This window comes from Muscardinus avellanarius (genome assembly GCF_963383645.1).
Source record: "Muscardinus avellanarius genome assembly, chromosome: 1".
NCBI classification, from domain to species: Eukaryota; Metazoa; Chordata; class Mammalia; order Rodentia; family Gliridae; genus Muscardinus; species Muscardinus avellanarius.
The window spans coordinates 76000430-76022787 of record NC_137786.1 but is presented as its reverse complement, the minus strand read 5'-3'; the positions used below and the strand labels follow the sequence as shown (position 1 = coordinate 76022787).

Here is a 22358-nt window from a genome sequence, read left to right as displayed (position 1 = left end):
GGACTGAGTCCCAAAGAGCCTGGGTCATAAAAGGCAGTCATGGATACATTGATTCTTCTTGCCTGGTGCACTGTCCTAAAGGCAGGAGAAATGCATTCAGCTGGGAAAGTGAGTTCAAGAGGTGAATTCAGAAGATATTGCCATTGAACATTCTCTGCATTATCTGAGGAAGTCCTTAAGTGACTAACACCGATGGTAGTAAAGAGGTGAATAGGGCTAACTCATGTCCTTAGGTTCCTTAAAAGAGATCATCTGTGTTTAAATGATAAAGTCAAAGTGTAGCTGGTAATGTTTTAATCATCCTCAGAAATAGTTATTTTTTTCTCTAAGAAGGAAGAAATCAATGCAAGGGAAATGCCATTCCTCATGAACTGTTAAGGTCTTTGTGCTCTTCAACATTCAAATCAGTCAATGATCTCCACATTCTGATCAATAAATTCTTACTGGTTTTAAAGCCCTAAGGATGACTATATATATATTAAGAAGCAAGGTCTTGTGGTTTTAAGCAGATTTAATATGTGACATAGGATGAATAACAGTAGTTACAAGTTTTCTCTTATAAACTTTTCCTTAAAGATTTTGCGATGCAAAACATTTCCATCTTTGTATTTCTTTCTTCATGGTTTCTCATTTCTCATGGAAAGATAAAATGGAAAACTAACAAATGTAAATGTAGGGATAATACCTACCTAGATAAAACCCATCTAAAAACTGTTTGCAAGTAGTTTATTTATTTATTTATTTATTTATTTATTTATTTATTTATTTATTTATTTATGGTACTGGGGTTCCTGGAAACCTTTCTACCTCCGGGCTACAATCCCAGACCTATTTTTATATATATATTTTTTTAATTTGGAAACAGGCTCTCTTAACCCAATGAGGCTGGCTTCGAACCTGCGCGATCCTCCTGTTTCTGACTCCCAAGCACAGGGATTATAAGTGTATGCCACCACACACGGCAGTTTATTTTATTGTACAATTAAAACGTGCCTAACCAAACCACATTTAAATTATATTTTTAGAAAGAAGAAGAGGAGGAGGAAGAGGAGGAGGAGGAGAAGGAGGAGGCAGAGAAAGAAAAACAAAGAGGAGGAGGATGACTTTACTCTTTAGGGCTCTGCACCTCCTCTGACACCTACCTTCTTTTTTCTATTCCCCTATACCATTTAGTCTGTAGTAGCAATACATCACAGGAATTCTCCAAACCTTGACGTTCAGCAGCACCTATTTTGGAGGTCCTATATTATCGGTCCTTTTTGTTTGAGTTGTAGAGTAATAGGTCAAAAGAACAAGATATAAAAAAGGTTCAAAGAACTTCTTGGCTTCTCTCTACTATCTGAGATATCATCTGAAAGATATTTGGTTTTATCCTTTTACCATCACTGTAAAGGACAGGGTCCACCAATTTGACCCAAATTTTCAGATTGTGCCTTAGTAAATGGCAATTTAAAGTAATCGCATGGACCTAGTCATTGTGGTGCATGCCTGTGATTCCAGTACTTGGGAGGCTGGTACCACCAAATAAATACATGCATACATACATACATACATGCATACATACATACACACATACATACATACATACATAGTGAGCTCGTGGAAGGGCTGGTGGTGTAGTTAGTGGTAAAGTGCTTGCCTGGCCGGGATGAGTCTCTGGGCTTTATCCCCAGGACCACACACATAACAATCTTTTTTCTTTATAATTAAAAAAAATAAAGTGAGCTTGCACTCTAGCTCCATGAGGTAATTTAGTCAGAAATATTAGGGCCCCTCAGGCAGTAAGTGAGCAGTTATATCAAGATAATATCCCTAGGAAGTAATGCTCAGATCCTTTTGTACCTGTCCTAAATTAAACCTCTCTGAATTTTCTCACTATCTGCTTTGCATTTCAATCTTATCTCCCACTATTCCTCCAAGTCATTGAATATCAGTTGGTGCTTCATGAAGCCCTTTTAGTGCACCACAGAACCCCTACAGATATATAGTAGCAGATGAAAAAAAAAAGTGAAAAAAGTGAAAAGAGGGAGGCTGAAAGTGCAGGTGATACAGGTTGTCGTGTTCACTCTCAGCAAAGGTAGCTATGCTATTGTTCTTTTTATTTTTGCTTGCTTTTTCTACTTCACATATTGAATTTGAACAAAGAATTTAGATCTTGACATTGCCTTCAGAAGCCACCCACAGTCTCTGTCCTTCTACATCAACATTTCTTGAGGAAAGGTTCCTATATTACTCTATAGAAATTGCCCCCTCAGGAGTCACAAATACTATTTCCATTTTCAAGATAACATTGGTTCTAATTTTTAATGACCACTTTTGACACAGAGAACCATTCTCACCGCAGTTAAGGGCCTCTTCTCTCACTCTAAGGAGAAGAACCTATCTTTCTGAAATTTTTTAGTTTTGTTTTGTTTTTTGGCAGTACTGAAGATGGAACTCAGGGGCAAGCTACTCCCCCAGCCCTGTCTTTTATTATTATTATTTTTTAATGATACATTACTTTGGAATACAAGACTTGAGAGGATATACAAGCACATATCATTCAATAAGCCCTCATACATTCCCCATCCCATTCCCTCCCCCTCCCTCGATCCCATTCTTAATTGGTGATTATCTTTGATATAATTGTTTACTCACGTCATGAGTTTTAAAGATATTCCATCCTCCTGCATCCCCTCCCCTCTGATTGGTCACCTTAATTGCTTTTCAATAGGGCCCTTTCTACTACTCAACCTCCTCTTGTACCCCCTTTCCTTCTAGTTCTTGCTAATTAGGGAAAGCATCTGGATTTTATTTTCTGTGCTATTTCTCTGTGCATGCCGCATCACAAGTTCCGATCCCACCCTTGACGGCCCCAGTAGTGGCCTGGCCACCTGGAGGACTCTGATCCTGACCTCGTTGGCTCCAGCACTGGCCTTGCCTCATGGGAGGCCCCGATCCTGGCCTTGCTGGCCCCCGCACCAAACTAACCCCTCGGCTGGCTCCTCTCCGGGCCTCAGAGGCCCCAGCACCGGCCTAGCCTCACAACAGGCTCCGATCCCGGCTTCACTGACCCTGGCACCGGCCTAACCCCTCAGCAGGCTCCTATCCTGGTCTTGCAAGTCCCAGCTCCATCCTTGCCTCACAGCAGTTTCCAATCCCAGCCTCACTGGCCCCGGCAATGGCCTTACCCCTCAGAAGAGTCTGATCCCGGCCTCATAGGTCCCAGCACCGGCAGGCTCCAATCCCGACCTTGCTGGCCCTGGCACTGGCCTAACCCCTCGGCTAGTGCCGATTCCTGCCTCAGAGGCCCCAGAACTGGTCTTGCCTTACAGCAAGCTCCGATCCTAGCCTCGATGGCCCTGGCACTGTCCTAACCCTTCAGCAGGCTCTGATTCCGGCCTCAGAGGCCCCAGCACTGCCCTTGTCTCATGGTAGGCTCCGATCCCGGCCTTGTTGGCCCCGGCCCTGGCCTAACCCCTCAGCAGGCTCTAATCCCGGCCTCGAAGGCCCCAGCACTGACCTTGTCTCACGACAGGCTCCGATCCTGGCCTCGCTGGCCCCGGGACCAGCCTAACCCCTCAGCAGGCTCTAATCCTGGCCTTAGAGGCCCTATCACCTGCCTTGCCTCACAGCAGGCTCCGATCCCAGCCTCGCTGGCCCCAGCACCAGCCTCACCCCTCAGCAGGCTCCGATCTTAGCACCCTCTTCACCCAGCAGGTTGTCCCACTTTCCCAAGGGTGCATGGTGATAGTATTCTGCCTCTGAGGTATTTTCTTCAAAAGTTCCAGGTGTATTACATCAGTTCTCTGCCTCCTCTGAGTACTTGCCACTGCCAATGCAACTGCCTCCACCATTTCAAATCTTTCCCAAGCTCTTTTCCCATACCGCATAACGTCCAGTGTTCCTAAGCATGCGCAACACTAGCATTCGACCTTTGGGGTAATTTCTTCAGAGGATCAGGGTAGGTTGGATCAGATGTCTGCTTCTCCCAAATCCAAGTCTCCACCGCCATCTCGGCCACTGCTGCCACCACTGCCTTCCACCTAGGTCTCTGCTAGACTCTTTCCTTACAGGTGATATCCTGGATTCTTAACAATGTCAAGAAGCAGCAGTCCTACTTCGTGGGGAATTTTTCCAAAAGTTCCAGTTCAGATGGATATGTTTTGTCTGCATCTCCAATATTTTAGCTGCCATCCCGGCCATCTTAACCCCTCTCAAATATTTTTCTTTCTTCGTTTCCCTTTTTTCTTAAAAAAAAAATAAGAAAAGGGAGTATGTATGGTTTGGGGAGGATGTGGGATCAGGCACTCAGTAGCGATGAAAATTTTTTTTCTTTCCAGGTGAGAGGGGGGTCTCCTAAGGGTGCCCTGCCCATGCCCGCCCACCCTCCCAGAGTCGGGGCCTTGTGGCCTGGATCTCCGGGCCCTTCAGGGTGTGTGGGGGGTTGCCTAAAGGTGCCCCGCCTGCACTCTCCCACCCTCCCGGGGTCGGGGCCATGAGGCCTGGACCTCTTGTGCCTTCCAGGTGGGGGGGGGTTGCCTAAGGGTGCCCCACCTGCACGCGTGCCCCCTCACCCTCCGGGGGTCAAGGCCATGCAGCCCTGACCTCCTGGGCCTTCCAGGTGGGGGAGGGTCGCCTAAGGGAGCCCCACCCACACCCGCTCATCCTCCCAGGGTCGGGGCCATGAGGCCAGGACCTTATTTTTATTTTGAAACAGGGTCTCACTGAGTCGCAAAGAGCCTCACTAAGTAGCTGAGGCTGGCCGCGAACCACTATCCTCAGGTCTCAACCTCCCAAATTCTGGGATTACAAGTGTGCACCACCACACCCGGCTTTTCTGACAATTCTTGCTTCACATTTTTTCTTGACTTTACTCTTCTAGTTGTCTGTCTTGAGTCATGTTCCCTGTATCCAGAGACTAAGTTTTTGGTCAAGTGATATATTGCAAAGTATTTCCAGAAGAGGGAATGATAGCAGAAACTTAGGACTGGGGATAAAAACAAAACAAAACAAAAAAAAACCAATGTGCCTTCAACTGGAGACTAACTTTCACGCTATTATCCTATGACTTGGTTTGGAGCTCAAATTGCACTACTGTGTTTTCTCTTTAAAACAAGAGGGCCAGACCTTTGTACCAGTGCTTTTAGCAACAAACATGGCAATATGGAGATAGATGCTTCATGTCCTAAAGGGGGTCTGGGCAGGGCTTCATCAGTATCTATGACCTCATCCTTAACTATATTATCTTCTCTTTTTACATGTCTCCCTTAAAGCGATGTACTCTCTATGAACATGTGTATGTTTGCCACATGTGTATCCCCAACTTCTCATCCCGATTGCAAGTCCTCATTTCTTAACTCACTGAACATGGGATGTCCATCAGGATTCTCATTTTCAAAGCTAATATCATCAATCATTACTCTATCCCCTATATTGACTTTGTATATTAGTTAATGGTATTCTTCTTTAATCTAGTATGCTTTCTTTTTCTTTATTTTCTATTTTCATTTGATTACAAATAAATGATACTACTACCTTGATGATCTTTTACTTTGTTCATGACTTTTTTTATCTTTAATGCTCTTTTACCCATTTGTACCTGGAGGATGTTAAGATTGGGATATGAAATGTCCCCCAGAAAAGCTCAGGTGTTGGCAGTACAGAAGTGTTCAGAGGTGACATAATTGAATCGGGGCTTTAATGTTATTAGTGAATAAATCCATTAATTAATTAATCGTTTGAATGTACGTATTAGGTAGTAACAGTAGGCTGGTAGGATATGGCTGGAGAAAGTAGATAATTAAGGTGGGACCTTAGGAACTATATCTGCCCGGTGCGCTCCCTCTCTCTCCTCTCTCTCTCTCTCTCTCTCTCTCTCTCTCTCTCTCTCTCTCTCTCTCTCTGGCTTCTCAGAGCATCTATCTTCTACCACCCCTTGCCACTTTGATGTTTTTGCCTACCAGTTAATCATGTACTGAACCTCTAATACCATGATCCAAATTTGTTGTTCCAAACCTCTAAAACCATGACCCAAGGTTGTTCTTGTAACATATTTTGATCATAACAACAAAAAGCTAACTACATCAATACAATATTCATCAATACAGAATATTGATGAATAATTGAGGGATTGAATAATGCTGCGTTTCTTTTCTTCCTTCTATTGTTTTCCATTCTCCCTTTATTATTTGTCCATACCCTTGTCATATTGACTTCTCCAATTAAAATTTCTTCAAATTTTTGCCTTAGGCCAGCAGAAAAGCATTTAAAATGATCTATATAAATGTATTTAAAAGAGAGGAACAAAAGTACATTAACATTTTGAAGACAATAATTATGATATTTTCTTTCCCTAACCAATATGAGAAGATCAATATCTAATGTTACCTTTAATTAAAAAACTATGGTCCATGAAATATCAGTAAAGAGAATACTGGAGGCGAACACTGGAGTATATCTCAATTCATCTCAAGTTGTTACAAGCTGGCCCTAACATATGTTGCAATCCTACTGTGCAAAATTATCATATTCTGCCTGAATGTAAATGTCCAGAGATCTATAAATATGGTAATAATAATGACTATAATTTCTTCTTAAGATTAAGATAGCTCTACATAGTGGGATAAACCTAGTATTGTTAATTTTCTTTTAGTCAGAGATTTTTTTTAGTTTTACACTAAGAATATTTTGTCAGGTTTCTTTTACCTAAGGGCACTGTCTACAGGTCAGCTCTACAGAGTAAAGGGAAAGGTTTGGTCAACTAACTGGAATAATTGCACCTTTCATATATGAACAAGATATTTAAGACTTAGAAGTGAATGCTTGATTAATTTTGAAATTGTTAAGGCACAATTTCAGAGGAGAATGACAATGAATAAACGTAGCAACTACTTTCTGTACTTAAAATAAGTAACTTTTTTTTCTGTTGTATTTTAGCATGAACCACATAGTGATGATAAATCTATACTCTTTGCATTTAGCAAGCCATTCTTAGAATCTTATCAATATTTAAGTTTATTAAGTGATATTATCATACACACACACACACACACACACACACACATATATATATATATATATATATATATATATATATATATATATATATATGAAATTAAGTTTCCATAAACAAAAATATCATGGATTGGACAATTTTAATTTCAAACATAAACAGACTAGTTGACTTCCCCAGTCTTCTCTCTCAGAGAAAAAAAATTAAAGATTTTTAAAAGGTATCATTTTAAAACTATTAAATGGCTTATAAAAACAAATATCTGGGGCCTTAGGTTTGGAAGATAAGCCACTTAAAATTGCTTTCCTTGGTGACATTTCACCAACTTGAAAGATCATCCTCAACACTGAGTTATTCTCTCTGTGGTCTCATAGATTTGAAAGGACAGAAATCAAGATCCATACCCTCCCAAGGAAGGAAACTCTGGTACTCAATTAAAACTGGGCTTGAAGAGAACTATGATCTCAAGAAAGTGTGAATCAGAGATTAGCAGCCAGAATTCCATCATTTAGGGCTGAGAAAATCTCAAGCCTCTTTTTCAACTCCCAGAAGCTATCACAGATGGTCTCTGGAGGGAGTTATCATCTTAAATATCAAAATAAACTACAAAATAATCTATTAAATAAAATGTCTATCATACAGTCAAGTATAACAAAATCAGTACAAAACATCAGAAAGAACAAATAACATAAATAAAGCAATAAAGAAGTGAGATGTTGTAAATGTCAAATATAGGCAATAAGACAAGTACTTTGATTTAAAAAAAGAATCAAAGGTAAGAATGAATGATTTGTCAGGAAACTGAGAAAACATATACTGACATGAATTTTTTTTAATGAAAAGTATACAAATTAAAAGTATAATAAAATAATTTAAGAGTTTACTTTTTGACTTAAAATTAGACACAGTTGAAGAGACATTAGTGGACTGAAGATAGATCTGAAGAAACTATTGAAGAAAATGTATAGAACAACACGAAAGTTAAAAGTAAAGATGAAGAATAATCAGCTTAAATTATATATAGAGAAAATTAATGTGCATTTTATTTGAGCTCCAGAAAGGTAGACATGAAATAATGGAATAGAGGAAATATTTGATATGAAAATATTCCAAATAACCATACCTAGATTTTATATGTCCAATGGGAAAAATAAAAATGTCTTCTCATATAAATCATAGTTATGCTCCTATAACCAAAGAGACAAATTTCAAAACAGCTAGTAAATAATAATTGATCAATAATAAATGGTTTCTACAAGAACTTCCTTCTTGAGTGCAACAGTGAAAACCAGAAGACAGAGGAATAGTTAAGTAAAAAGTAGCTTTGAAAATTAGAATTTTATACCCAATGACTACATCCTTTCAAAATGAATGCAAGCCGGGCATGGTGGTGCACTCTTGTAATCCCCGTGCTTGGGAGGCGGAGACATGGAGGATCGCGCAGGTTCAAAGCCAACCACGCTGTCTTAAGAGACCCTGTTTCCCAAATAAAAAGTATAAAAATAGGTCTCAGAGTGTAACCCGGAGGTAGAAGGGTTTCCAGGAACCCCAGTACCACCAAAAAATAAAAAAAGAATGCAAAATTTAAAATGTCAAATGAAAATCAATACAATAAAAATATTAATCTGCATGTTTCACTAAGGAACATTGTACATATGCATACTTTAGGCAGAAGGTACATGATCCCAGATTAGAAGTCATAAATATGGGGGAAAAGATACTAAATGTGAAGGTAATTCTAATGAATACTGATTGGATAACAACAACAACAACAACAACAACAACAACAACAACAACAATAATAATAATATAATGATCTTTTATGGGTTTAACATACTTTTATTTCATATTATTAAATATTCAATAACAGGAGCTTATCAATTAGGAACTGGATAAATGGATTCTAAAGTCTTTATGTCCTGAAAAAGAGTAAAGATATTGAAAAGTACTAACTTTTGGCAAGTTAGGAGTACATGTTTAAATTTAGAGCTCAGGCAAAGCTATAGATGCTATTATTGCCCAGAACCATCCTACATTGGCCCACTTAAATGCACCTGTTGTTGTAGTACCCTGGCCAGCCAATAGCATTGCAAATGCCTACATCCCTTCCTCCGTCTGAAAAAATCCTGTTGCACTCTGGAAATTTTCACCATAGTAGATAAAACATACTTTATGTTAAAAAGCTAACAGCCTGCATTTCTCAACTAATACAGAACTTAATGGAAAATGTCCTAGCTACTCACTCTCAAGTCCAGTGGGATGATTCTGTAGTGTGTCTATAGGTTTTCAAGGGTGTCTTGGCAGGATACATCCTAGTTGTTGTTGTTGTTGTTGTTGTTGTTGTTGTTGTTGTTTTTGTGGTACTGGGGATGGAATGCAGGGGTATTCTACCTCCAAGCTACACCCCAGCCTTAGTTTTAAGTCTGTTTTTGAAACAGGGTCTCATTGAGTTGTTAAGGGCCTCGCTAAGTAGCTGAGGCTGTCCACGGATCGCAATCATCTGATCTCAACCTCCTGAATGCTGAGATTAAAGTGTGTGCCACCACGCCTGGCTCACCCAAGTTGTTTATGGCAATACTTCACTCATTAGTACAGTCATTATACTAATGGCTTCTCTTTTTTCTGGATTTCATATCCTACCTTTCAGCAGTTTTTTTTTTTTTTCTGGGATTTCTTCTAAATAAATTTCTAGTGCTTATATTAGAGTCTGATTTTAGGCAAGCCACTAACTGTGACAACTGCACCAGAGTTGGAACTAGAAAGAAGACTTTCACATGTGATTCTGGTACTGGATCTCCACCTATTAGATACCAAGGACATGATCACAGCTAGTTCTCTCTCCTTTGTCAGAATAGAGTTGCCTCACATTATACTTAATGAACAAAATCCAGATTAATGTCATTATTCAAATAGCAATAAGCCTAGAAAGACTTTAATCCAGAGGACTGAATATACTGAAAACCCTAACCCCCCAATTGTCATAAGGATGGAAGAGCTAAAAAAGAGACTGAATGCACTTCCCTGGCAGAAATCTTATACTGAAGTCGGGACCCTAAGGAAGGAGAAGCAGCCTTAAGACTGACAGGGAAGTGAAAAGTTATATTTAAAATCCTGGAATTTTAGACATCCGTCAAGCCAGAAGATGCAGTCTTCTTTCTTTGGTTGGAGTAGAGCCGGCTCACTTTGCTCTTAACTATCTAAGCAAGATTGACATGATTCTTCCAAAGAGCAGTGATCCTGGAATGACTTGGATACTTTGAGATCAGTGACTGATAGTGGCAAGAGTGATGTACTCTAACAAAAGGACTTCTTAACTATGCAAAAAGAACATGAGCTGCTGAGCAAAGGCTACTGCTAGCCTCATAGTAGAAGCCGCGTTAGCCTGGCTATTGAAAAAGCATATCATACATTTTTATGAGTATAGCCTACCTTGCCATTCTCACTCTTATCTAACTCTGTTATCTTCCTTCATACGTTGCATTTTAACTGCAATTTTTCCTCCTTATGATACTTTTCCAGTGCTCTACTCTCCCCCACTAGAATCTAAACATCATGAGGGCACTTGGGGAGATGGAGTCTATTTTGTGTATTAATATATTCCTATACTAGTGACTGGCACAGAATAAGTGCTCAGTTAATGAGCAAACTAGCTTTCCTTGAGGCCATACAAATATTCTTTTTTTTTTTTTTTCTGAGTAGCAGCATGGTGTGGTCTTAGTTATTGTCAAAGGGTGCCTAAAGGAAAAATCTGGAAATCTCATTGCTAGGTCAAGATGTTACCAGTTCCTTTGTAAGAAGCTGTGATGAACATTTTCAAAGGTATTCCTGGCAGGCTGGGCATACAAAGAATTGTTAAAATTTTCCTGGGCAATTTGTTGGCACTTGTCTTATGGACCCAGGACTTGAATTTTGTTCTCCTGAAGCATTCTTTCTCATTTTTACCCTCTTAAATGAAATATGTTCTGTTGTTTCATGTGTCATTACAATATCCAGAAGTTGTTTAAGGAAAAAAATGAATGAATGTAATAAATGTTAATTCATGATCTTTTATAGTGAACAGTTTCCAATGGACCTAGAGTTTGGAAGGAGTTAACACAAATCCAACACGCCTGGCACTCTCTGAGAGAAGGGTACGTACACTGCAAAGCCCTGAGTAATGATGCCATTAACCTTTCCTAGCCTAGCTGTATAAGGCACTTCACCATTGGTTCAAGTGACTCTCTTTCCTTTCATTGCGACTAGCTAGAATTTTTATTAAGTGTCATTAATCAAAGGTGAAAAATTCTCTGAGCAGGAAAATTGTCACTGAAACTGGCTTCTGTATATGGAAAAAATAAATAAAAGGGTTGGATAATTATATATTAACTCAAACAGTAATAGTCTTTTCAAATCATCATAGGTTGCAGGTCCTCTTTGATTTTAGGGGTCTAATTTTGGGGAAGACCTATTAATCTTTTTTCCATTTCTTTGCCTTACTTATCCAGTAATTGAACTGTTCAGGTGTTATTGATTAATGTAGCTTTCTTAAATGACAGGTTGGTATGGCAGCCCAAGCTATTCTCTATGCTGTTCTTCTGAAATGACTCATGAGATATTCTGGAATGCAGAAAAAGAATAAGGATCTCAAGTATTTTTATAAAAACAGAAAGATACAGATGTCACTAAAGGAGGGGGGTAAAACCAGATTTTCTTTGGACCACTAGTGTTCAAGCTAATTGTAATGTCTTTAATTTGCATCAAAAGTAAGAAATAAAATATTGTAAAGCATATCAAATATGAGAGAAATGGATCTTAAGAGAGCTTCGTTAATATGCTCTCACACGACTTTAACTGAAGTGACTGCAAGAAGAAATTCCAGTCCAGATGTGTCATATTGAGGCTTATGCTAGTTTCAACAAGCAAATTAGGGAAGCTCTTCATGTTTTAATAGGCTCACATTGCAGAGGAGAAAAGAAAAAGAAAACACAATCTTGGGAACTAAGAGGAAAAGAGTTTCAATAGAAAGTAGGTATTGAGGAAGGTAGATCCTATAGGGTTTTACCATAGCCCAAAACTGCCAATGCAATTTATATTGAGGAATAAACATCTGTGCTTTATGATATAATTGGGGGATCCAAGTGCAACATGAAGCCTGTTTAGTTTGCAACTCTGGTGGCTCCCCCTCACACACTGTTTGTGTTAATTGCCCCTGGTGGTTGGTCTGCATGTCTGTAATCCTCATAGAGTGCAAGTGAATTTGTGCTGTGCTTCTCTCAAACACACCTGCAAGAAATTTTAATAGCTTTAAAAACTGAAGATGTTCCACAAACTCCCTGTTGTATAACACTCATGACTACCTGAAGTATCATCACAAAAGATAATTTAATAATAACTCTGATGAAGACACCTGAAATTCCATCTGGCAGTATAGTGTTGCAATTCATATTCTCTCTCTCTCTCTCTCTCTCTCTCTCTCTCTCTCTCTCTCTCTCTCTCTCTCTCTCTCTCTCTCTCCCTCTCCCTCTCCCTCTCTTTCTCTCATCTGCTAGAGAGAAAGATGGTAAAAGAGACTTTTATCAACTTAACTCTTGTATTCCTCCTGTCATATACACATATACACATATACTACATGGCTTGACTTGGATTTCAGCAATGGTTACAACAGTGAATTTATACTGAATTTATAAGTCATTACATGTGTTCACAAATCATGACCTGTTTTATTTCCCAGAAATTTTCTCTGAACATTTAAATTTAGGTTAGAATAAAATCATGTCAATATAGAATGGGGAAATATCTGCTTCAGCAGGTAAGTGTAGTTGGAAATATAGCTCCAAAAAGAAAGCGAAATGTTAAGTACTACTTCTAATATGTGGAGAGTTTAGAGGTTTTTGAAGCTTTCAAAAGTGTTTATTTACTATACCTTAAAAAGTGGATGGTCTTTTTTAGGGACCGAAGTATTTTTCATAGAGTAATCAATAATTTTGTTGAATGAATAAATAAGTCATATGGGTTGATAAGTGTGTGAGTTTAGTATGTACATTTATAAATTTTCAATTTGATAGGCTCTGAAAGTATTTTTAAGTGGGCCATATTTCAGGAAAACATGAGCATCATTTAAAAAGATTCTTGGTTCTTCATTTTCACTCTATGACTATACCTCTTAGCCAAATATCGTGAAATTTAGACAGAAAAATGTTAGAAGTTAGAAGAACAATGTACACGCTATGGCTGTGAATCACCTTCTTTCTGATCATGTTGCTTTCTCAATGCCCCCAATTATGCAGAAGAGAGAGGACCTTGAATTTCTCTTATCATTGAGAATTATTTGTAGACTTGACTGGATCTCACTGTATCTGACAGGATTCCTTGTGTTTGCAGGAGAAAGGTGGGGAGAAGCCAAGGTTAAGTCTGGCCAAGACAAAAAGCGCCTGCCAGAGAATTATCTAGTCTGTGCTTGGTTCTGGCATTAGATACTGAGCATACTATGAGCTGATTAGCTTTCTTTCATATGTGATGCATATTAAAAATAACTCTTACTAAAGTAATATATTGTTTAGTATGTTACATTAAAATTCACGAAAAGGCAAAGAAAGCACAAAGTTGTTTTTAACTTTGATGATTTTTATTTCATCATAAAGTTTCATCTGAATGTTTGTGTGGTCTATATTTTTTCTGGAGATTCCTAGTGGAACATTTTTAAAACTGAGTCTAAAACACTTCTATATACTTGAAATTATCCTAGAAGCATTCTACTTTCAAGCTACACCCTCAGCCTAATTTTATTATTTTTTATTTGGAAACAGGGTCTTACTAGCTTTTTAAGTCTTCTAATGGCTGAAGCTGGCTTTGAATCTGTGATCCTCCCATCTCAGCCTCCAAAGTACTGGAATTACAAGCAAGTTGTACCATGCCCAGTGGGCCTGAAACTTTGATGAAGTTGACCTAAGCATAATAAAGCACCTATTATCAGTGTATTTCCTAAGGAAAATCATCCTAGTGAGGCTACCAGCATCAAAAGCTATCTTGGGTCAGTTTAAAATGCCAAATAAAACCTCAGTAATTTTTTCTGTGAATTTTAATTTTTAAAGCATCAAAATATAGGCTTATAATTAGGTTGTAATTTTAGATACATTCAGTTTATTTTAAACCTGAGACTATTTCCCATTTTACTGAAACATTAGCTTCACTTTTATTAAAGAAAGAACTATAGACATAAAAATCTAACAATATATGGCATATAATTCTCATATATATCGTTTTCCAGCAAACAAAATAAACTTCAAAAAGAAAGAGGTTCAGTTTTAATTTTACAAATACTAGCATCATATACTATAGAATAAAAATCACTGCCAGCTGCAAGAAGCAGCAAATATCATTAATTGTGGCCTAAGCTATAATGACGTTTAATTATTGAAAGTAAGAGGCAGTAGGAATGGCAAAGCTTATGCTGCAAAATAAGCTTCTGCCTCTTTTATATCTTCTCCCTATCATGCTTGTCACTCCGTTGCAAAGTGACTCTTGAAACTCCAATTGCAGTTAGATGGGATAGAAGTAGTGCTAATATGTCATGCCCCTCAGCCCATTTTCGAACGCAAAGCATTACCAAATATAACCCAGGAGATTTCCAATTCTGTTTCATTGATCGGAACTGCATCACCTGGCAGCCTCTAGCTGCAAGGGAAGCTGGGCTTCTAAGTTAGATTTTCTAAGATAAGGGGAAAAATTACTGAGCATTTCCAGTCTTCACAGAATAAGAAAATAGAGTGTGGAGAACTATGTCACTGGCATGTGCCATGATTTCTAAGTTTTGCCTGATGCCCAGTTGAACCCTAGCAATTGAACTAAGGGACAAGAAGAAACTGAGACAACTTTTGAAAGTTGTTTCAGAGGGATGAATGTCATTATCTAGTAAGACTGGTGTGTGTTATTACTTAAATCTAAAAACATCATTAGCTGTTTTAGAAAAACAATATCCATTATATTGAATCTACTTTTAAAAATGAGGATGAAAAAATGCAGTTTTTCTCTTTAAGCAGTTGTTTAATAATTCCTTTTTAAGCATATTATGTCAGTAGACTTGTGTGGTGATTAGATAAAAAAATTTTTTTTTGGTGAGGATTTAGTTAAATGAGCACTAGTATCACTACTCAAATGAGTATTCATAACCACTACTTGTTTTATTCTAGAGCAGCAACAAAATGGCAGAGACGACAGCTGCCACATCATATACATACACACACTCCTTCCTACACAAACTATGCTTTGTACATCAGATGCGGCATAAATACCATGGCATGTGGCAGTTGCTATGGCAACGAGCTTTTTTTTAATGAAGAGCAGATGGAATAGGCATATAAAACTTGCATAAGTTGTTAGTAATCTGTGAGTTACTGCAGACTAGTTGCTGAAGGAAACTTTAAAATTCTAGCTTTTCCAATTCTTCTATATAACATGTTCGACTACCTCTTTTCTCTTTGCCTAGTTCAGTTCATTTTGGTATCCAAATGGCAGTGGAAAATGATGAACTGTTTTTCCTGTAGCACAGAAATTATATGTAATTGTGTATTTCTATCTCTGCTCTTCCAAATATGGAGCTTTTAACTCCATATTCCATTGAATACATATGTACTTCCAATGATCTCACATTGAGTCCATTTTGTTTAAATTCAATTTATGCAATATACAGTACATGATAATTTGAAGAGGAGTTCTACTTCATACAATATACATTATAATTTTGAGAATAATTCTGAATACGGAATGGTCACAGCATCCTATATGATTTGTTTCACAGTATAAAGTGCCGTAGAATGCCTAAGTGATATAGGTAGGACATACCATTAGTATTCTAGATTTGTTTTTGTTCTAATTGTCCAATCATTCAATTAAGGCATGCCTTTCTCTAGAGTATACTAATCATCCATGTCTTGATTGCTATGTAAAAATGGGAAATAAAAAGTAAAAAATAAAATGAAATGAAATAATAGCTGAGTTTGGTGGTGCACACTTAGAATCCTAGTACTTGGGAGGCTGAAATAGGAGAATCACATGTCATGGTCAGCCTCAGCTACTTAGTGAGGTCCTCCACAACTTGGTGAGACCCTGTTTAAAATAGTAATAAAAATATGGCTGGGGGTGTAGCTTGGAGGTAGAATGTCCCTGGGTTCAATCCCTAGTACCACGAAAAACAAATCAAAACAAATAATAAAGAATTAAGGTTTGTGGTTTGACTATTCTAACCAATTATTTTTCTACATTAAATGACTTTTTATATTTTTCTGCAAAACCAAATGACAAAGGAGATTTCAACATAATTCAACAACTACTAAATGTGTATCAGCTTAAGGCACCACAGAATAAGACCTCTAAGGGTAGGCACAGAAACTGCTCTCAGGGACAAGAGCATCATGGTGAAATTTAAAAATAACATATTTTTCTAATATGAAGTGGATCCTAACAGCTATTATGAGGGAGCCACTTAGAATCCAAGCAAGACGTGTCATAGTTGGCAAACGATTCTCTGTGATGTCTCCTCATCATTAGGTATCACTGATTTACTACAAATCTTTTGTAGCTCTTCTCTGTGATCCTAAACTTTCCTGGTTTCTTAATCTTCTCTGATAGCAAAGTCTCTATCACACAGGGTATAGAAAAATTCTTTGGGAACTGATTTGCATGGATAAAGAAAACAATTACATCCACTTGTTTTTATCCCTTGGGCTTCGCTCTTGAGAATTTCCCCAAAGATGAGTCGGCTTCAGTTAGTCTTTGTATTTTCCATTTTGTGTGAGGACAAAATTGCATAGAGAGCTTCATGATCAGCAGTTCCTTTATATTCTCAGTGTGTGAGGACATGCCTCTGGTTTGCACCTCTGGTTGCCACTTTAGATACTCTCATGGTCTGTGCTTCTGCTACAACCCGTAACAAGCTTCATGATGTGATAGCACAGTTTTTTCCAGCCAACCTCTGATGTGTGTTTAACAAATGATGTACCTCTGCTTTTATTGCCCAAGGTGTTTTCAGAGAGCTGATCAGTAGAATTCTGGAGGGGATGGATCCTTATTTTGACAAAATATCCATTACAACCTCCACTGTTGCTACTTCTGTAGGCTGCTGGCCCATTGCAAAGGCTTGAGCCACAAGCCTCTGTTCAACTTTTAAAATATACCATATGCCAAGCCCAAAAGGGGCAATGGAAATAGAGTAACTTGATAAAATTCTAGTACTTTTATTCTAGGGAGCATCAGACAATCAACATTTTTTTTCAAAGTGATGATTGCAAATTTCATTTGGTATAAGACTAGAATAGGGGTTGATGAGAAAGAGCATAACTGGGTTGGGGAAGGGGGGATAATTTAGATACGGTAACCAAAGGCAAATTATCCGTAAAGGAACATCTGACATAAAAGCATATAGGCTCCTGAATTGAACTGAAGATTAAAATGGTAGCAGTTTCTATTTTAAGCCTGGGGCTTTCTATATTTTGTATGTTCTGCAGAATTTTCTAAATAGTGTGAAAAATCCAAGATTTAATATTTTTTAGTTATGCGATCGAGATATCACTGATTGTGTTATCAGGCTTGGAATTAATTAATTATTGGGCATTTAAATAAGTGGGTAATCATAGCATTTTAAAATTTATTATTTAATTTTATCATTTTACATACTACGGGGAGCCTAGAGTCACTATATAACAGAGAAGGAAAGAAGAAAAGCATCTCTTTTTAAGATTACTATTCTTTTTTTTAATGTTGCTTAGTCTTTATTCATAATCATAAACTTAACTCTGCAATCCAGCTCGACCTGGAGGTAATTAAGGAATTAAGAACTGCAACGAGAGCACGATGACTGGATATTGCGAGCAGATGGGGGGAGGGGTGCTCTCCTGAGCCAGAGGAATGGTTTGGTGGAGAAGATAAAGACAAGTCGAGTGTATTACAGCTGTCCACAGTCGGCAATGGTTATCTTCTTGCTGGTCTTGCCATTCCTGGACCCAAAGTGCTCCATGGCCTCCACAATGTTCATGTCCTCTTTTACCTTCCCAAAGACCACAAGCTTGCCATCCAACTAGTCAGTCTTGGCAGTGCAGATGAAAAACTGGGAACCGTTTGTGTTTGGTCCAGCATTTGCCAGGGACAAAATACCAAGACCTGTATGTTTCAGGATGAAGTTCTCATCATCAAATTTCTCCCCACAGATGGACTTGCCGCCAGTGCCATTATGGCGTGTGAAGTCAACCACCCTGGCACATAAATCCTGGAATAAGTCTGTGAAAGCAGGAACCCTTATAACCAAATCCTTTCTCTCCAGTGCTCAGAGCACGAAAGTTTTCTGCAGTCTTTGGAACTTTGTCTGCAAACAGCTCGAAGCAGACGCGGCCCAAAGGCTCGCCATCAACCGCGATGTCGAAGTACATGGCTGGTGGCTGGGGACTAGTAACAACAGGTGACAGTGGCGTCTGCAAAGCCTAAGATTGCTATTCTGAATTCAAAATGATTTATTTTTTAGTGAGAGATTGGGTATTTAATTTTTCAAAAATCCTATATATTTTTTTGTCTTTGTTTTTTGTTTTATTTTGTTTTTGTGGTACTGAGGTTCCTGGAAACCCTTCTATCTCTGGGCTACACTCCCACACCCATTTTATATTTTTATTTGGAAACAGGGTCTCTTAAACCAGCGCTGCTGGCTTCGAACCTGCAGGATCCTCCTGTCTCTGCCTCCCAAGTGCAGAGATTATAAGCAAGCGCCACCACGCCCGGCTTAAAAAATCCTATATGTTAAAGAAAAATATGTCCATTGTATTTTTGTATATAGAGCAAAAAAGGTGCTTTCTTGATTCATAAGAAATCACAAATCAGTACTTCCCATGTTGGATTCAAAACCTGAGAAAGTTACTCTCCCTTACCAAGAAGCAGTGCATAGTAATTACTGCAATCACACTACATTCCTTAACAAATTAACCCTTCACTCCATGGGAGGCTAGCGAGAATTAAGCATGCTTTGACTTCCAGAGAGTTACATGTATTTTTATATTTCCAATTCATTACAAAAATAATTGTGGACTCTAATTTTGTTTAACTAGTGTGCTGCTTATAATTGCAAAATAGCTGTTAAACAATTGCTGCAAAGGCTCAGCTTTGTAAGACATTAATGACTATTCAACCTCTAGTAAGACACTTAATATGGAAGGACGTGAGAGATTTATAATTAAAACAATCGTCTCAATGAATTGTTTGCTCAGAAAACAAACAGCTCGCCTTTACCTTGGCACTGGTAATTGACAATTAATTGACAGCATGGTTGACAGTGCATTTGGCTCTGCTTTACCACTTATTAAAAATAGGATTTACATCCATAATATTACCACAGGGTTTGTAATATTATTAACCATAGCTTGCTAACAAAATACAATATATGATTGAACACTCTATTCATTTTAGCGTCATTAGAGAGTGTTAATCAGTGCAATGGAGAGGCTCATAGTGTTTCTACTTGTGATTATTCTCTCTTTATATATCCACAAATGGTCTTAGATGAACAGATATGGAAATATGGAGACTGTACTAAAGAGAGAGAGGGGGATATTTAATGGTTAAATCCTAAAATAGCTCTGGAATTTTTTCCATCAAAATTTTTATCAAGTGAAGTAGACCAATCATTACAAATAAAAGTGGTCCCATGTGCTTATTATCGTATATGTAAATAAGATAGATTCCAAAGCTTCAGTTCATGTATCGTTTTCTCTTCATGAGCAGGTAAGTTTTGTGTTTTCTTTTTTTCTGTGTTCTTTCATTTATTTTTCACCATCTCAGATTATTTATTTTTTTCTTTAGGATGTTTAAATTTTCCAAAGTGTCTTTCATGATACTAAAGATTGAACCCAGGGGCATTTTACCTCTGAGCTACACCCCAACACAGTTTTATTTTCAATTGCAAGCAGGGTCTAACTAAGTTGCAGAGAGCCTCCCTAAGTTGCTGAGGTTAGCTGTGAACCAGTGATCCTCCTTTCTCAGCCTCCCAAATACTTCCATTACAAGCATGCATCACCACACTCTGCTGTACATTTTATGTTTTCTAAATTTTGGGCACACAAATGCTGTCAGTGTGCTAGTCTTGTAGACTTATGATCATGAGATCCAATTTTCTAAAACTTAAGTAATAATGTGGTTGGATTTTTTGTGGATCCTATCAGCACCATTTCTAGACTTTCTTTTTCCTTTTCCTTGTCCATGACCCACTGTGTGGAAACTAGCTCTGTATTTGAAGAAAAGGAGATTGGCAACTAAGGGCCAATACTGTCACTCACAGTCATGGCTGGCAACAAATTAAGAACACTCTAAACCTCAGTTTTTTCAGCTAAAAAATAAGTAAACTAGTAATACCTGCACTGACTCTCTTTCAGATTTTTCTTGAAAACACAAGGAGAAATTTTATATCAAGGTGCTATACATATACTTACTATTTCTGAAACTGGTTTTTAATTCACATTTTTGTAAATAATATAGTAATTTTCTATTAATCATATACCATATAGTCATTATAGTCATTTCCCATTAGCATTGCAGTTTACTTTTGATAGGAGGCTATCAAAAAGTTATTATGGTCTTATTAAATACATTTAGGCAATATGGGCAAAAAATGTAATTTAGTAGAAGATAATTTTGATTTGACAGATGTTTTGATTCTTGATTCTAATTGTAACAACCTGTATGTCTTTAAGTAAAGTGCCAAGTCCCATAAGCCTTGGTTTTTTAATCTGCAAAAACAAAAAGAGATTTAAAAAATCTTCATTTCAGCAGGGTGTGGTGACACACACCTTAATCCCAGTACTTGGGAGTCTGAGACAGAAAGATGGTAGCTTAGAGGCCAGCCTCAGAAATTTATTTAGACTTTTAGCAACTTAGCAAGACACTACTTCAAAATTAAAAATAAATTAGGGTGGGGTTGTAGCACAGAGACAAAATACCCCTAGCTACAGTCTCCAGTTCCAAAAAATTGACAACAACAACAAACTACGTCGAAGAGATAGTGAAAGATTAAAAAAAATACAGTGTGTGTAAGATTACTGTGTGTTACATAATATCTAAGAATTATAGGTCTTTAGTATATTTTTCCTCAGAAATTATAACTACTAAGCAATTGGCTGCTGTAGTCTTTGCTGTACCATTGATGTAAAAGAGGAAATGACAATCTTATTCTGCTTTCTTGAACAAGACTAGTATTTGTTAGTCTATGCTTTTATTTTACTGTTGCATACTGCTTTCCTAATTCATTACTTAATAACAAAACCAAATACTTACTTAATGTGTAGGCATATGACATAGGCTTTGCTGCTATATTAGTTTTCTATTGTTGCAGAAACAAACTTAGGAGCATAAGTAATGTGAATGAATGTATCATCTCACAGTTCTGCAGGGTAGAAATCTGGGCATGATGTAGCTGGGTTTTCTGCTCACCAGACTGGAATCAACTTATGGGCCAGAGCCTTGCTTGTCCCTGAGACCTTTTGCACAAGATCACTGGTTGTTGTTGTTGTTGTTGTTGTTGTTGTTGTTGTTGTTGTTGTTGTTATTGGTGGTGGTGGTGGTGGTGGTGTGTGTGTGTGTGTGTGTGTGTGTGTGTGTTTGTGTGTATGTGTGTTTGAGGTCGTTATGGCTATGGACTTCAGGTCACTGCTTTCTTGTGGCTCTCTTTGGGAGTAGTCACATCCTTCAGAGACCTCTGACATTGCCTGTCATGTGGCCTTCTCTGTGATTCTGCAGTTTGCTTCTTCAACAATGGCAGAAAGTCCAGGAAGTGACAATTTCATCACCTTAACCTAATCAAGAGAAAAACTAATCAATACATAGTTTTCTCACTGCCCATCTCCCATCCAGTACTATTTGTTGCTTTGCTTCTGTGGATAATAATTGTAGATGACACCGTTTTAGGGAGAAATGAAAGGCATTTTGTTGACATTTCAGGCTCTTGTATTTGTTTATGTTTTGTAATTCATTTTTGCTTAAGAAGAATTAATCAGGCTTCAGGAACAGGTAAATCTTTCTAGTTGGCAAAGTGGGCCCACAGTAGGGAGTGTTTATGATTTATATTCATTTTTTTCTATTAGGTACTCTACTGTATTCCATTCTCCAGGTTTAGGGAAAATGGGTATGGTCATTTAACTGAGTTCCAGCTAAAGGAGTATGTGTGAAATTGATGTGTACCACTTAAACACTTTAACGCCGGATCTCAGAAACAAGCCTCAAGAGATCAACTTTTTCTCCCTTCTTTCTCCCTTTTTTCCCCCATATTCACTTACCAAATGAAAAGGATTCTGGAACCTAGAAGAGACAAGAGCCATATAATGTAAGGGGCAAACATCACTAAATGACAGGGATGCCT

The 22358-nt window shown here is 37.9% G+C and overlaps 1 pseudogene across 1 annotated transcript; it reads right to left on the bottom strand.

Moving 5' to 3' along the window:
- Positions 1 to 17912: 17912 nt before the first annotated feature.
- LOC308259025 (peptidyl-prolyl cis-trans isomerase A-like) lies at positions 17913 to 18228 on the bottom strand (annotated as a pseudogene). Its single transcript has one exon. The product of its transcript is annotated as a peptidyl-prolyl cis-trans isomerase A-like (transcript).
- Between the last annotated feature and the right edge of the window lie 4130 nt (positions 18229 to 22358).